This window comes from Anas acuta, chromosome 1 (assembly GCF_963932015.1).
Source record: "Anas acuta chromosome 1, bAnaAcu1.1, whole genome shotgun sequence".
Taxonomy (NCBI): domain Eukaryota; kingdom Metazoa; phylum Chordata; class Aves; order Anseriformes; family Anatidae; genus Anas; species Anas acuta.
In genome coordinates, this window is record NC_088979.1 from 168,484,118 (window position 1) to 168,498,183 (window position 14,066).

The window sequence follows — 14,066 nt, forward strand, 5'->3', positions numbered from 1 at the left end:
ACACCCACACAGCCCTGCACTCATCCTCGGTCCTGCGTAGCGCCCAGCTGCACTTAGCAGGTTTGGATTGATGGACTTGAGAAGGAGCCTGTCCACCAAAGTGCTGTTTTAAATGAAAGGCAAACGTTTCCAAACTGACAGTATCTTTGAGCTAACAAAAAGTGGCTTTTTGTTAGCGAGGCATCAAATAACTCTACTAAATGTACTGCTCCAGTAAAAACATGTAACAGGTGTACTGAAGGATGCGCCATGTTATAACTGTACGGCTGTTATTTATTTCCACGCTGAAGCTGAAGGTGTTTAGTTCAGCTGTGATTTGTTTCTGGTGCTCGGGCATAAGTTTTCAAGTGGCCTTACACAAAGGAGTAGAGTTGCCTCTTAATTAGTATTGAACCTTCTGGGAAAGGACTGCTGACTCACTGTGTAACTCACTGGTGCGCCTGCTGTGTCATTTGTCATACACCACTAAGCAACTCCTAGATATTAGAAACCATCCATCAGTACCTCCCTCAGCTGGATCCAAACTGACAGCTTACGAATGAAAGCCTCCCAAAATCAAAGTCAATCTTCTGAGCAATTCAGTCCCTTGAAACAAATGTTTCATGTGGAATAAACTGAATATTAATGGCGCTGGGAAGAATCTGGTCTTTAAAATTATCTGTACCTTTTTCTCTTCTGTCTCTGTTTCTGCTCAGAGTGACTGGATGTTCTTCTGGTTTGCAGCTCTCTGCAGGGTTGAGCTCCAGGCATTTCAGTGTGGTCTTACCCCTCTTCCAGCTCCTCTTCATCTAACAGAGCTACAACAGAAAACGGGGGCCTTGAGTCCTGAATCCAGCTGAGGAGATCTCGAGGTCGTGGATGGGATGACGGATGCATCTGAGCGGCTTTTGGAGGTGTCAGGGTGCAGTGTGGAGCACCATGGCAGTCTTAGCAGGGTGCTGAGGTCCTGCTCTGGTAGCTCGCTGGGGATGGGTTTCCTAGGGCAGCCTGCTGGGTGCCAGTGGCTGCTGCCCAGGCCTAAATTCCTCTTTCTCAGAACAGAAGCACGTGGAATCGCTTTAAAGCCATTTGAATCCTTTTCTGCTCTGTAGTCTGGGAGTTCTGTGGGAAGGGGTTCCCTCTGTTTTAAAGGCACCTTTCCAGATGCCCCCCAGGTCTTTCTTGTCATTATAACTTGGGAATATCACAAGTCTTAAGTACAAGTTCTTTGTGAGACATCTGTTGTGCTTCTGACCATCTCCGTGCTGAAGCCTACTACATTACAGCTTTAGTTTGTAAACTCAGCCCTTTTAAGGGAAAATGTCAGTGAATATGTTTATTCATACAGGCTTCCAGATGTTGTGTCAAAGAGCAGGGCCGGTAGTTCCTATAAAAGTAAGTGGAAAAAGGAACTTGAGTTTACCTCTGCTCGGATCTTAAAGGGGTACAGTAAGTGTAAGGTTTGTTGCCAGGCTTTATTTTTAAAACAAACAAACAAAAAGTAATTAAATGTTCAATGTTGATAGAGGGTCCAGATGCTTTATTTTTAGGGGATTGTATTTTACAGTTGAGGTTTAAGAGTGTGTTTATCAGAGTAACTGATAGGAACTGAGAAAAAACAGGTGAAATGAATATAAACAAAGTACTACAAACTTTATGAATGTTGCTTAGTTCTCCTCTCAGCTTTTGGTGGTAGCATCTTGTGGTAGCAAATTCAACATTTCAGCGTTCCAAGCAGTTCTTCTGATATCTGCTTCATCTTTCTGCAAAAGGCAAGGAAAAGATTAATCTGCACCTCACATGCAGGCAAATCCCAAATTTGTCGCCTTAAAATAGATGCAGGAAGAGGCCAGGGAGAGCAGTCAGTGGGAAGAGCAGCACTGCTTGCCTGGCAAAAGGCTGTAGATGTGCGCCATTTGGAGACCCCAAAAAAGTGGCAAAGTGTCTTTGGGTCATCAGCTTTTTGTAAATTCACACATTTAAAATGCACAGCCTGTAGTGAGCACGTTTGTGGAAAATGTGCTGCCTCCGTGTGTGGGTAAGTACATATATGTAGATTAATATTATTTTTACTTTTTACACTTATTTTGGAGGAAATTTAGAATCTTCATTGAAGGCTTGTGTGAAAATGATGTCACTAAGCTGTAGGCTCAGTTTAATTTCTGTGAGACATAAATTGCCATAAATGAAACACCTCTTTCAGCAGAGTGCTGTGTTTCTAATTAAAAGAAATTCAAGGCTGTAGCATCTTGCTATGGACGTGCGTGCAGTGGGTTAGGATCTGCATTAGGACATAACTTCAGGAAGGTGTTTCCTTTCGGTGGAGGCTCTTCATATCCAAATGAAAGCAAGGAGAGAGAGGCTATTTAAATGTTTTTACATGGTATTTCTTTGAACTATGTTAGCGTTGTGTGTCTGAACTTGATGAATGTCACGATGCTGGGCCAGTGACAGCGGCCGCTCGGTGAGCGTGGGCTGCCTCGGTCGCATTTGCTGGCAGTGGGTCTTCTCCCTCCCAAAGAGCAACTCTGCCGCTCAACCACCTCTACATGTCTGAATTACCTATTAAAAGCCCGTGCCTTTAGGGGTTTTCCTCCTTGACCTGGGAGGCGAGCCGCAGGTGCAGTAGGCGATGTTGACACGAGCAGCTTGAGTCTCGATTCTGGCCAAGGATAGGATGAATCTTTAATGCCTTCTGCTTGAGCTGCATTGCGTTTTCATGCATCATGGAAAGTGCTGCATTCAATCTTTATTTAGGTCTTCTTATCAGGTGTGAAATGAGCTGATGGCGAAATCTGCAGTTCCTTCAGATTTTTAAATGATAGAGATAGATGGCTGTAATCTTCTGTCATTTGACTTGATTTGTACCCCTGTGTTTTTGTGCCCCAACAGAAATAATAGGGATTCAGATGGTAATGAGATGGCATCCAGATGCACGGCACACACGCGCATACGCACAAAATATTGATTTAAATATGTCCTGACAAGCTGGTCAGGCAGCAGTCTCAAGGAAAGGAAACTTCTGAAGTGAAAGAGAAATAATGACAATAATGAAGAGGCAGAACATTGATTTTAATGTGTAGCAGCAGTACGGAGATCTGGGTACGATGAATCAGAAGGGGGGAGCTGGCAGAGGCACACTCTGTGATTTGTTGCATACATTTGTTTCCATTTTTATCCATTAGAAGCACTCTGAGCATTCAGATGCAGCTGAGAGGTCTGGACTGGGGAGAGGCGGGGAGGGAGCTTGGGCTGTTAAAGCTATGATAGGTGGTGAATTTATATCGGCTAGCTTTCTAATTTCCTGTTAAAAATGCTGAGGCCCCTCTCTCCTGGCCGTATTTTGAAAATAAATAAATAAATGGCACCGTTGCCATCCCGTTTCTGAATTCCAAGCAGCGGCTCGGGAGCGTTTCCATCACCTCAACAGTTTTATGGAGCCTTCCTGTAAGGCGGCAGGTCTTGGACGTTGGTGCAGTACCATTAGCATATGCCTCTGCAAAATATTTCATCCTTTTGTGACTCCCTTTTGATCAATTAAGTTTATGTAGCTCTTTCCAACTAAGTTCACAGAGAGAATCCGTACACAGCCTTCCCTTTGTGGCACCAAGTTTATTTCCTTGCTGAAGTGCAGCAGCTGGTGTGATGCAGACTTAAATGTACATTGGGAAAAAAAAAAAAAAGGCAAATACTTTACAGCGATTTCTCTGCAAGCTGGTTTTCATAAAGGCCATGACACGTGAACAAATACAAAGAAATTCAAGCTTACGGTATTGCCAACTTTCTGTCTTTGAGTGTGACCATGCTGTTCTCTGGTGTCTGTAGGTGCAGATAGGGTTTGACCTTAAATTTGAGCGGAAAGATAAATTTGTGCCATGCAATATGTCAGTCTGTTCACTTAAGAAGTGGGGAGAAAAAAAGAGAGAAATCGATTTGGCTGCTGTCTTGTCTTTAATTTAGTGCTGGTTTCTATAAAAATTCTGTAATGAAGTAACTACTGAATAAGTAATAAAGGGGAGGGATTTCAGGTTTTGAAGATAATGAAGCCATAGTTAATAGGCAGTATAGATTTGTAAATAATAAATTCTGCCACAGTTTGGAAAATAATACTGAGTTAATAGAAGAAATACTAGTAGTTGATGCAATACTGTGGTATGGTTGTGGGTCTTTCTTGGTATTTGGTGAATTTAAAACACTCGCAATATAACAAAAAGAAAATACCTCAAAATGAGTTGGTTGAGAACACCCTCAGGCATCAGCTCAAGGGTAATAAATGCAGTAGCGATTTAACAACCTCGCTGACTGCTAATAAAATTAACAGATGAAATTAGATAAGGAGACTTACATAGAGTGGAGGTGTGTTCAGTCTTTAAAACAGCCAGAAATATATAGTATGCAGAAGAATATCGTATGACTTGGCAAGTTAATGCATCTATGGGGAAACAATCCAAAATATGATGATATAATGTGAATAGTAAGCTGGGAAAGCAGTGTTGCATAGAGGGACTAGCAAGTGTGGGCAAACAGCAGTAAAACTTGCTCTATAGTAATAGCAGTGACACTTGCAAAGGACTTACTGATGCTATACCAAGAAATGGCATGTCAAAGGCACAGAGAAGTAACTGCCCCTACGTGCAGGCCTTTTGGACTGCCCTGAGGCAGTTAAAGTAAATCACGGCTGCTTCCCTTCTTGAAATACATGAGCAAACAGAAAGGGTTCAGTAAAAAGCAGAAGATGGATTTCAGGCCTGGGCTATGAGAAAAGATTAAAATTTGTGTGTGCTGCATATCTGTATCCAATTGATAATTAGGAGAAGAGCCCTGCTCTTCTACTCCCAGCTCTATGGAGGGAGGCGACAAATTTTAAGGAAAGTTTTGAAAGGCCAAACTTATTGCAGAGCAGTGTGGAAAATAAGGGGAGAATAGAATCAGTTACTATGAAATTTTCACAGAGATGTATGGAAATATCCTCAAAGTGAAGAATGCCATGTGTCTGACCAGGGGGATGGGAGCTGTGGCCTTCAGAGCAGCGCTGTGGTGACAGAGGTGTGGGGTGGCCTCCCAATCACAGGCCCATGGCTTGAGGTGCCTCCGGGCTGGTGCAGGCCGTGGCCTTCCTCAGCTTGTCACAAATTCCAGTGGGCTTTGTTTGTGCTTTGAAAACATATGTGCAAGTAACAAGGATTTGTTACTACTAATTGATAGTTTACGAGTGATAAGCTTGCAGTAATCCAGGAAGGACGTGTTCTTTATAGGAAGACACTCTTTTTACTTTTTTTTTTTTTTTGAGTTGTCTTTTAAAGTGACAAAAGGTTTGTTTATATTTTTTTGGTGAACAGCACATTTTAGTTTTGTAATGTTATTTTTTCACATTGTTTTGCATCTGTATTTAGCTGCCCCCAGTTTGCTGCTGATCCTTATTGTATATAATATCATGTGTGCCTTTGGAGATTACAATCTCCAAAGATTTTGCTCTACTCTGACCAAAAAAAAAAAAAAAAGACAAAAGCTGGTAAGCGTCTATACAGACTTTTAAGTGTTAATGTTATCTGGCCAGGCTTCAAACTTTTTGAAGAGTATTTTAGAAGGAGCTATTAAAAATGTGATAAATTGCAGTGGGGCACCACTAAAGCACTGATGATCCATGGAGGAATGGCACTAAAGCAAGCTTGAGGTTATCAACCTTTCACTTTTGAGACTTACGTTACAAATACTTCAACCCCTTGTCTAGAAACCTTGCCTTCATTTGTTTTGCTAACTGTTTCCTGATAGCAAAACATGATGATAATTTATTTTCAGTCGTGCACGTTATAGATGTTCTCTTTTCCTGACATAAATAACATGCTTTGTGCTACTCTGCGCATACATTTTTGGCCTTTGTTGCTGTGGATCCCAGCTCTTGATTCACAGCAAAAGGGACAGGATATGTGGGGCTGGGGGTGGATACACAAAACGGTTTGTCTGCCCTTGAAATGTCTGCGTTTTGAGAACGCAGACATAATAGGACAGTTTTTCTAATGTATTAGGAATTTAAATTGGAAATATATATCATAGAATCATAGAATATCCTGAGTTGGAAGGGACCCTTAAGGATCATCAAGTCCAACTCTTGACACCGCACAGGTCTACCCAAAAAGTTCAGACCATGTGACTAAGTGCACAGTCCAATCTCTTCTTAAATTCAGACAGATGTATATGAATAGTAATAATACATTTGATAAACCATGACTTATATTTTAATAACATTTTATTTGTATAGTTTTCATAGTTGTGCAAAAATGATGAGTATTTTAAGGATGAAAATAGCCAGAAGACTCTTGAATCCATTTTTCAATGTTGTCCACGTCTTTTGTTTAAAGCAAGAGGTTTAAAGTAGATACAGACAGCAGAAGGCCATCCCAATATCATATTTTGCTTCATATACTTTCTAAGGCAAGAAAAGGCATGTAGGATGTTTGGTTACTGCCCATGTAAGGAGGATGCAGCATCCATCCTGTCATTTGATCCTGTTTCATCAAGTCCAGTAACTGATGTTTTGCTAAGATGGGTATTCCAGAAAGGCAGGCAGGCAGGCAGGCAGCGCCTCCGAGGGGAACCATTTTGATAGTTTTATCTGTTAGTCAACCTCCCTGTGAGAAGGTTGTGATTAGTTCGAATTTTACTGGCTTTGAGTGCTGCTTCTATTCCCCTCCCTTGTATTTGATGGAGAAGCTCTTGAGCACTCAACACGTCCTTCCTGTGACAGCTCTTACATGCTGTGTAATCAAGTCACAGTCTAAACTCTTTGGATAAGATATTATGCTTGCTAAGTCTTTCACTACACAAGGAATTTTTATTGCTCAGACCACTCTTGGTACTCTCCTGTGTGCCCTGACTGTTTTTTGGCCCTTAGAAAGCAAGCAGGCTGAACATCCAAACCAAATAAAATCCCAGTGTAGGTGCTGGAGTTGAATATTGGCTTCCAGTATGGGCTTTCTTATGTAAGGCAGGTAGTGATCTTGTCTATAAAGGTACTCAGTCTTCCCCCAGTTAAATATGCAATGATTGCATTAAGGCCACTCTCACAGTTGCCATTCATTTACTTATCTTTAACAGTCTGCTCAGTCATTTGGAGTCATCAGATTCCAGGATAGGCTCCCTGGTACTGCAGCTGGGATCTGTGTTCCTTGTTCTTAGGCCTTGTATTTGGATGCTTAAGTTGGTTTGGATGAGCCAGGTCCCAGCAGACGTACGGATTAAGCTGTGTGACTTTTCACTAAACAATGATGATAAAAGCGTTTAGTAACACACACTGGTCCTTTTACAGTGTGCAGTATTGGGAGATAACCAAGCCAGCTCTTATTTGGCTGCCAGACAGAGTCTGGTCGTAGCAACACAGAATTTGTTTAGACTAACTCACTTTATTTCTGAGCCTTGAGCTAGGCTAATAAATTCAAAGTGTGCTGTGCTGTGTGGTGCAGCAGTCCCTGGCATGATGTAGGTGTCTGCAGTGAAACACAACACCAGTCTCTGTAGATCTCAGTTGTTATTTCTTGATTTCTGATTGTAGGCCAGAGGTTTAAAATCCTTTAAAAATGTTACAGTTCAGCTGGTGATCCAAGATGTCTTAATTACACATTAGTTCCATTTTAAAAATCAGGAGCCACCTAAATCAAAGACTTGGGATTGAAAGACTGTACAAAAGTGTCGGTGATGCTGGCCATATTCGGTGTTATGCTGATGTACAACAATATGGCACTCTTCCCGAGACTCCAAACCTAAATGAGTTTGCATAGCAATGTGAGGAATGAGCCTTCTCAATTAGGTCCATGGTTTCAGAAGATGCCAAAGACCTGGTGTGCATTTTAGGCTTCCCATTTAAGGCCTGTTAAAGCCATGTTTTCATAACATATTTTTCATCAGAACACAAAGCCAGAGGAGATCACTTGGCCACGGAGTCACAGATCACCATGCAACAGAAACAGAGTCCACAGCAGTCTGTAGGTTACTGGCATTACTGAATGTGGCACCAACCTTGCAAAATGCCAACAGCCACAGCACAGCACTAAAAAGGGGCAATAGTGAGGGAGGACCTGAGGACAGCAGAGGGTTTACTTGCTGCAGAGGAACCAGGGAGGCATAGAAGGGCTTTCTTCTCACTTTGCAGGAAAATGTCCTGCAAAATGACTAAAATGTGAATGTGCTAGTGAGGTAACAGCCCTATCCAACAAGCATGTTCTAATCAGAAGAGTCAGCACCAATTTTTCAAACTGAAATCCTTTTTCTTACTTTTTTTTTTTTTTTCTTCCTTTTCCTCATTGTTTTTTTTCCCCTGTCCTTTATATCGGATCAATTTTTCGATATTTTTCATTATCTTTGATTTTCAGGCACACCAAAACTGCTGCTCAGATGAAATATGGTGGCATTTGATGTGGCTTGGGAAAGTGCAGTGGTCAGTGCCAGCTGGCTGGCTCTTTGTTGCTCACTCCACAGGCAAACATCGGGTATGTGGCCTAATTTCAGTATGCAAACCCACTCTCAGCTGGAAAAGCAGCTGCTACTACGTCTTCTTGCAGCTTGCACACAGGTAAGAATGCAGTTGTACCAGTGAATCAGCTCTTCCCTCCATCCTGCAAAGGCTGCTGTGACTTGGAGGCCACAGGACATTGTCAGTGGAAATTCTGCTTGTGCCATCTCTTCTCTGTGCTGCATCTCCAGAGCTGCAATCTTTCATTGTCACCCTTTCTGATGGTATCTTGAACAGAAAGGCTTGCCCATGATAACTTTCTGAGTTAATTCCTAAAAATCTCCTGCAGTAGGTTAAACGACCTCGTGTTATATTCTGGTCTCATCCCTCCAAATACACGTTTTATTTTCTAGTGTGATATTCCAATTTCACAGCTGCTAAATAGGTTGATAAAAATACGGAAACAAAGCAGTATAGCTAGAGAGGGGTGTAATTATTCCACTTTTGTTCAAGTGTTTTCAGTGGAATCACAATCTTTCTTTGTTTTTAAATTAGAATAAAAACAGCTGTTTTCTACTAAGTGTAAGAGCGTGTCACTGCTTCTAATATGGTAATTTTGAGGAAATGCTTAACTGCGCTTTGTTAAAAAACGATGTAGCAATAGGAAGGTCAGCCTTTTGACTAATTGAAAAAGCCTCTACAAAGTACAAAGCCTTATAGAAACTGTAATTACAAGAGTCTTTAACCATGTACTGCAGCATGTGAAACTGCTTGTAAGAGAGTCATCCTTTAGGTTTGAGATTACATTAAATCCCGGAGACTGTAATTATATGCTTGGTGCTGGCAGGAGCCCATGCTGGGTTGGTTGTGCTCATTGGACAGGGTCGTTATTTGCTGTTCCTCTCCCTGAGATCTGTAAGCATCCTGGAAAGGGCACTGCAGCTTGTGACACCTATTCCTTTCCATAATTCTTTTGCTCGGAGGGTGCACAGATCATTCTTGGTTTATTTCATTATATTTTTTAAAATGATGGGTTCTTCGCTAATTATCAGTTCAGAAGGTACAAGGACAGATTTTTTGTAATACTTCCAAAGAAAGCACTCTTTTCCCTCATCATAAAACAATTCAGAGGAAGAGTATATTGACATGTGTACATACTAGAAAGGGAGCTATATCTGAAACGGCTCACAAGCTATGGGTTATTGAAAAGACTTCTTTCTGAATTAAATCTCAACTAGTTTGTGGGTATGCTGGAAATTACCTTTGAGCGACTGCGACGTACTTGTGCTATTAAAAGTTTCTCATTTTTCTAGTACACGCAGTATCTTCATATTTTATGATTCTCTAAAGTCCCTAATTATTTTTAAACAACGATTTTCAGCTAGGAGAGCCTGAGAAAAGCTGAACAGCCTATTTTGCCTGCAGCAGAAAGGAAGCTAGGAATGAAGAGTCAGAATTGTGCTACATATCTCAAAGGTCTTTTGAGGACAATGTCTCCATTCCAAGACATCTCTCAACCTTGTTGTATCAACATAGCTTTACTGAGAAGGACAGCTTTAATTTTTGCCAGAGATTCACATGGACTGGTAAAATAAAGCTTTTTTTGTGAAGCTCTGGCATGGGATTACTGTGAAGGATAACGTAGGGAATGCTGTTCCTTATGCTACGCTAGAGGGTAGTGTGTACTGGAGAGTTATTTTCATATAGAAAACATACATGTTTTGTTTCCTTTATACTAAATTACGCATTTTATAAAATGTCATTAAATCAGATTTTTCTTAGGAAATCAATTAAATCATTATTATTTAACTGTATGATAAAACAGTTCAGTAGAAAACCATCCCAGAAATATTTGCTGATTTTACCACCAGATGTTTAATACCTGCTGATCCAAAAAGGTTAACATTGCCTGGAGCAGATGAACTAAGACTTTTCTATCCAGAACCCCCTGAATAATAATAATTATTATTATTATTATTTTATTATTATTATTATTTATGAATCTGTTCATGGGCAACCAAACTACCATATTTATACAGTGCTAGAGCACTTTTGGCCTTAACTCAGATCTTTAATAGATCTTTTTGCATCATTTGTTACCACTTTCAGCACACTTATCTCCAGACTTTCCAACATGCTGCACCTTTTGCAAGAAATGTTCTCCAGCAATGATCCTCTGAAGCCTGCACACCTCTCACTACTTTTAATGATCTGTGAGACCTTCTGCTGCAGTGTTTTGGGGGAAATTGTCCAACAGTGTTGCAAAGGCGGATAGAAGATAACTGATACAGATAGAAGATAACTGCTGTAGTTGATTTAATAAATATGTAAATTTGAAATACCCTCCAAATTATGTGAAGCCGACAAGTTGTCTGTTGATAATCTGAGCATTGGCGAACCACAGGATGCTTTATTGTTCTGTACTTTTTATTCCCTCACTCTGTGGCGAAGAAGAGGAGTCTTTGTAATAAAACAGCATCCATTGCAAAATGCTTGATTGACTGAGTCTGCTGCTGCATGGGAATACATCTCTCATCTGTGGGATGAAAAATGTTCAAATTTTGTTTTGCTAAGATTGAGATTCTTTATTTTGTTGCTAGCTCATGATTGATATAAGAATGTATAAAATACACTAGTGGAAATGTTTGAGTTTTCAAAACAGAAGCATCCATCTGGTCATTTGTTATTTTCAGAACTAAATTAATTCTCTTTTTGCATAAAAATCTGACTTTTAATTTGAATAATGTGATAGATGCCAGTGGAATCTTTTAAAATGATGGAACAAGATATTTCATTGTACAAAACCTTCATGAATTCACAGTTCGAAATATTTCATTTCAACTTCCTTATCCAGATGGATCTGCTAGATATCATTGTTCCTTCCTGACACATAAAACATTTGATATCTGTACGTCTTTGTGGTTGTCCTAATGTTCTATTGAGGCTGTAGTTTGAGTACATCCTTGTCTTCATTGAACGCCCTGCAGTGGCTTTCTTAAAGGCGTGGGTTTTCAGTGTACGTGGCTTTGACCATGTGTGGTACTCCATCAGCATTGTGCTTCAGAGGGGTGAACCCATGAAGAAAAATATGAGCATGCAACACACCAAAACAATTACGAAAGCTCACAGGGACAAATTCCCTGTAAAGTAAAAGGACAGGGAGGGATGCAACTGGCATACCTTACCCAGAAAATGTTGTTAAATAGAACACAGACATTATAGTGCCTGCCTTATCACACAGAAATAAGCTTCTTTCATCTATTGACCTTCTGCTGAGTACTTGGGAATATAAATTCAGTTGAGAAAACATTTGTGTATAATATATATCTAAGAGTTTATAAATAACCTTACAGTCTGCTAAAGAAAAGAATGAGTGCAGCAATAAAAGTGATAAAAATTCATGCTGCCGTCCAAACGGAGCGAAGAGAAAAAAGATGTTTTTGCAGGTAAGCCCTGAGAAAAATATTAGTAAATTGTATAGCTCTTTAATAAATAAGGAAGAAATATAATTAGTAAAGTCTTTATTTAACCCCTGCTGTATAGAATGTATATTTTCACTACGTCCAAAGGTTTTGGATCTCCTTATGTTCCATTACCTACTCTTCACCCCCTATGTGTGTTTTTTTTTTTACTTCCTTCCTTGTTTTTCCACCTCCAGACCAGAGGCCATCTGCAGAACTGAATGCAGATATCTCAGAAAGTGATGGCTGACATTTGGAAAGTTCAACAAAATCCGTGATGTGTTAAAAAAAAATATGTACAATTAAGAATACCTGAGGTGTACTTAAAGTAATTTCAGAATCAGGACTTTGGGAAAGAACACTTCTGGCAATCCCGATGATCCCATCCTGCAAGAAGGTGGTAAAACCACGTGCATCATGAGTAAATATTTTTTTTCCCAATAACTGTATTGCTTTTCTTGAACTACAGAAAATAGGACAAAAACTGCAGCAAATACAATATATCATTACAGTCAGTGTTGTACTTGCAGTACAAAATCTTCGTCTTATGAAATCTTGAGAAACTCACATCTGCACATGACCTCTTCTGGTAAGGACAGAAAAATTGTCTAAAGAAGCATAAGCAAAAATAATCATATTGACTTGGTTGCAAATGGCTATTGCGGTGCTTCAGAGGCTATTTAACATGCATCAGTAATCCAGAAGTAGTTGTAAATGGTATAATAAGCTTTTTGGATCAAGGACCACATCTTTTCTCTGTTAGTGAAGCCTTACTTGACCAGGTCTGCAGGTGTTTTTGCCATATGTGTCACAATTTCTGTGTTGTTTTTACAGTTTTATACAATTTTACATGATAGGATTGGAGCTCAGCATGTCTTCACACAAAGGGTTGATTTTTCTCCTCTGTCACAACCTCCCAGCTGTATGAATGCGCCTGGTTTTGCCTCCTCTGAGGCAAAAGGGGGCTGAACCAGTGTAGGTCATGGCACCAAGTCACAAAGGCAGGCAGTGAGCAATTTCCTTCTCAAGGCATAGATGCAACCTCTTGCCACTCTCTGCACAGCAGGAATCCTCAAGGATGTCAAAATCACGCTCTGAAGGACAAAAAAAGACAAAAGTGGATGTTCAAGCCGAGAGCTACTCACTACAAACACCTTCCAAAGGGCAGGAGGAGCACCCCAGGCTCCCCAGGCTCCAGGTGACTGCAAGGTTACGCCAAAGAGGTGGGAGTGGAGATCTGCCTGCCTGATGTAGGCAGTGCTGATGCCGCACTTCACGCTGTCTTCCTTGGCTGTGCTGACTGGGAAAAGTCAAAGAACAAACATCAGGGCAGCTCAAGTATCTTGTGGTGTCTTCTGGTTACTCTAGAGATAAAGGGAGTCGTTTAAACAGGTTGATCTGTGTGTGACAATGTTTATGGGATCAAGGACAGGCACCTGGCAGGTGAAAAGAGAGTGATAGAGAATCTGGTCCACAGAAAGGGAGCAACAAGTTCAGAGCAGTTTCTGAACGAGATGTGAGAGAGGCCGCATGCTGAAGTCATAGACTTGTTCTATCAGTTTTAGCACAGGAGAAGAAGAAAGGAAACTGGGTGATATTGGTATTATTCATTTCAAGTCCTGTTACCTGAGCAGGAGGTGACAAGAAGGGATCATTACAAAATTTCTCTCCAAAAGTGCATTGGTAGACAGTGACCTCTTTTCTCGGCTTCATCTTTATGGGAAGGACAAGAATGTGCAACTCCTTTCCCCCTTCCTGTGGGACAGTCCAAGGTCTCCTATGTGCTTCCTGAACCTCGCAATTATACTGGCATGATCCTCCACCTTCTACCCTGGTTCATCCCTTCCCAGAGGGGCTGTGGTTACAAAGCCAGCTGCAGGTGCACCTGTCAAACAGCTGTGGAAGCTGTTTGCCACAATGGGCACCACCAGAAGCGATAACGAGGTTGGAGAACTGATAACTTGATTACCTCTATCTGGTTTTAATGACAATGAAATAAAATCAATTTTCACTGGGCCTGTCTGGGCAATCGCAATTGTGCTGATTGAGTGTTTCACCTTTGCCTTTGAAATACGGCGGCTGCTGTAACCAATAAAACAAAAATAAGGAAAACAATTACTGTAATAGTTTGTTGGAGAATGTTAAGAGCAGAGCTGCTGATGCAGCACAGCCTAGGCGGG

General features: G+C 40.8%; 1 protein-coding gene across 15 annotated transcripts in view; it reads left to right on the forward strand.

The window, feature by feature from the left end:
* The window catches only part of GRIP1 (glutamate receptor interacting protein 1), a 319,763-nt gene that overhangs the window by 151,237 nt on the left and 154,460 nt on the right, over positions 1-14,066 (forward strand). The window lies entirely within an intron of this gene.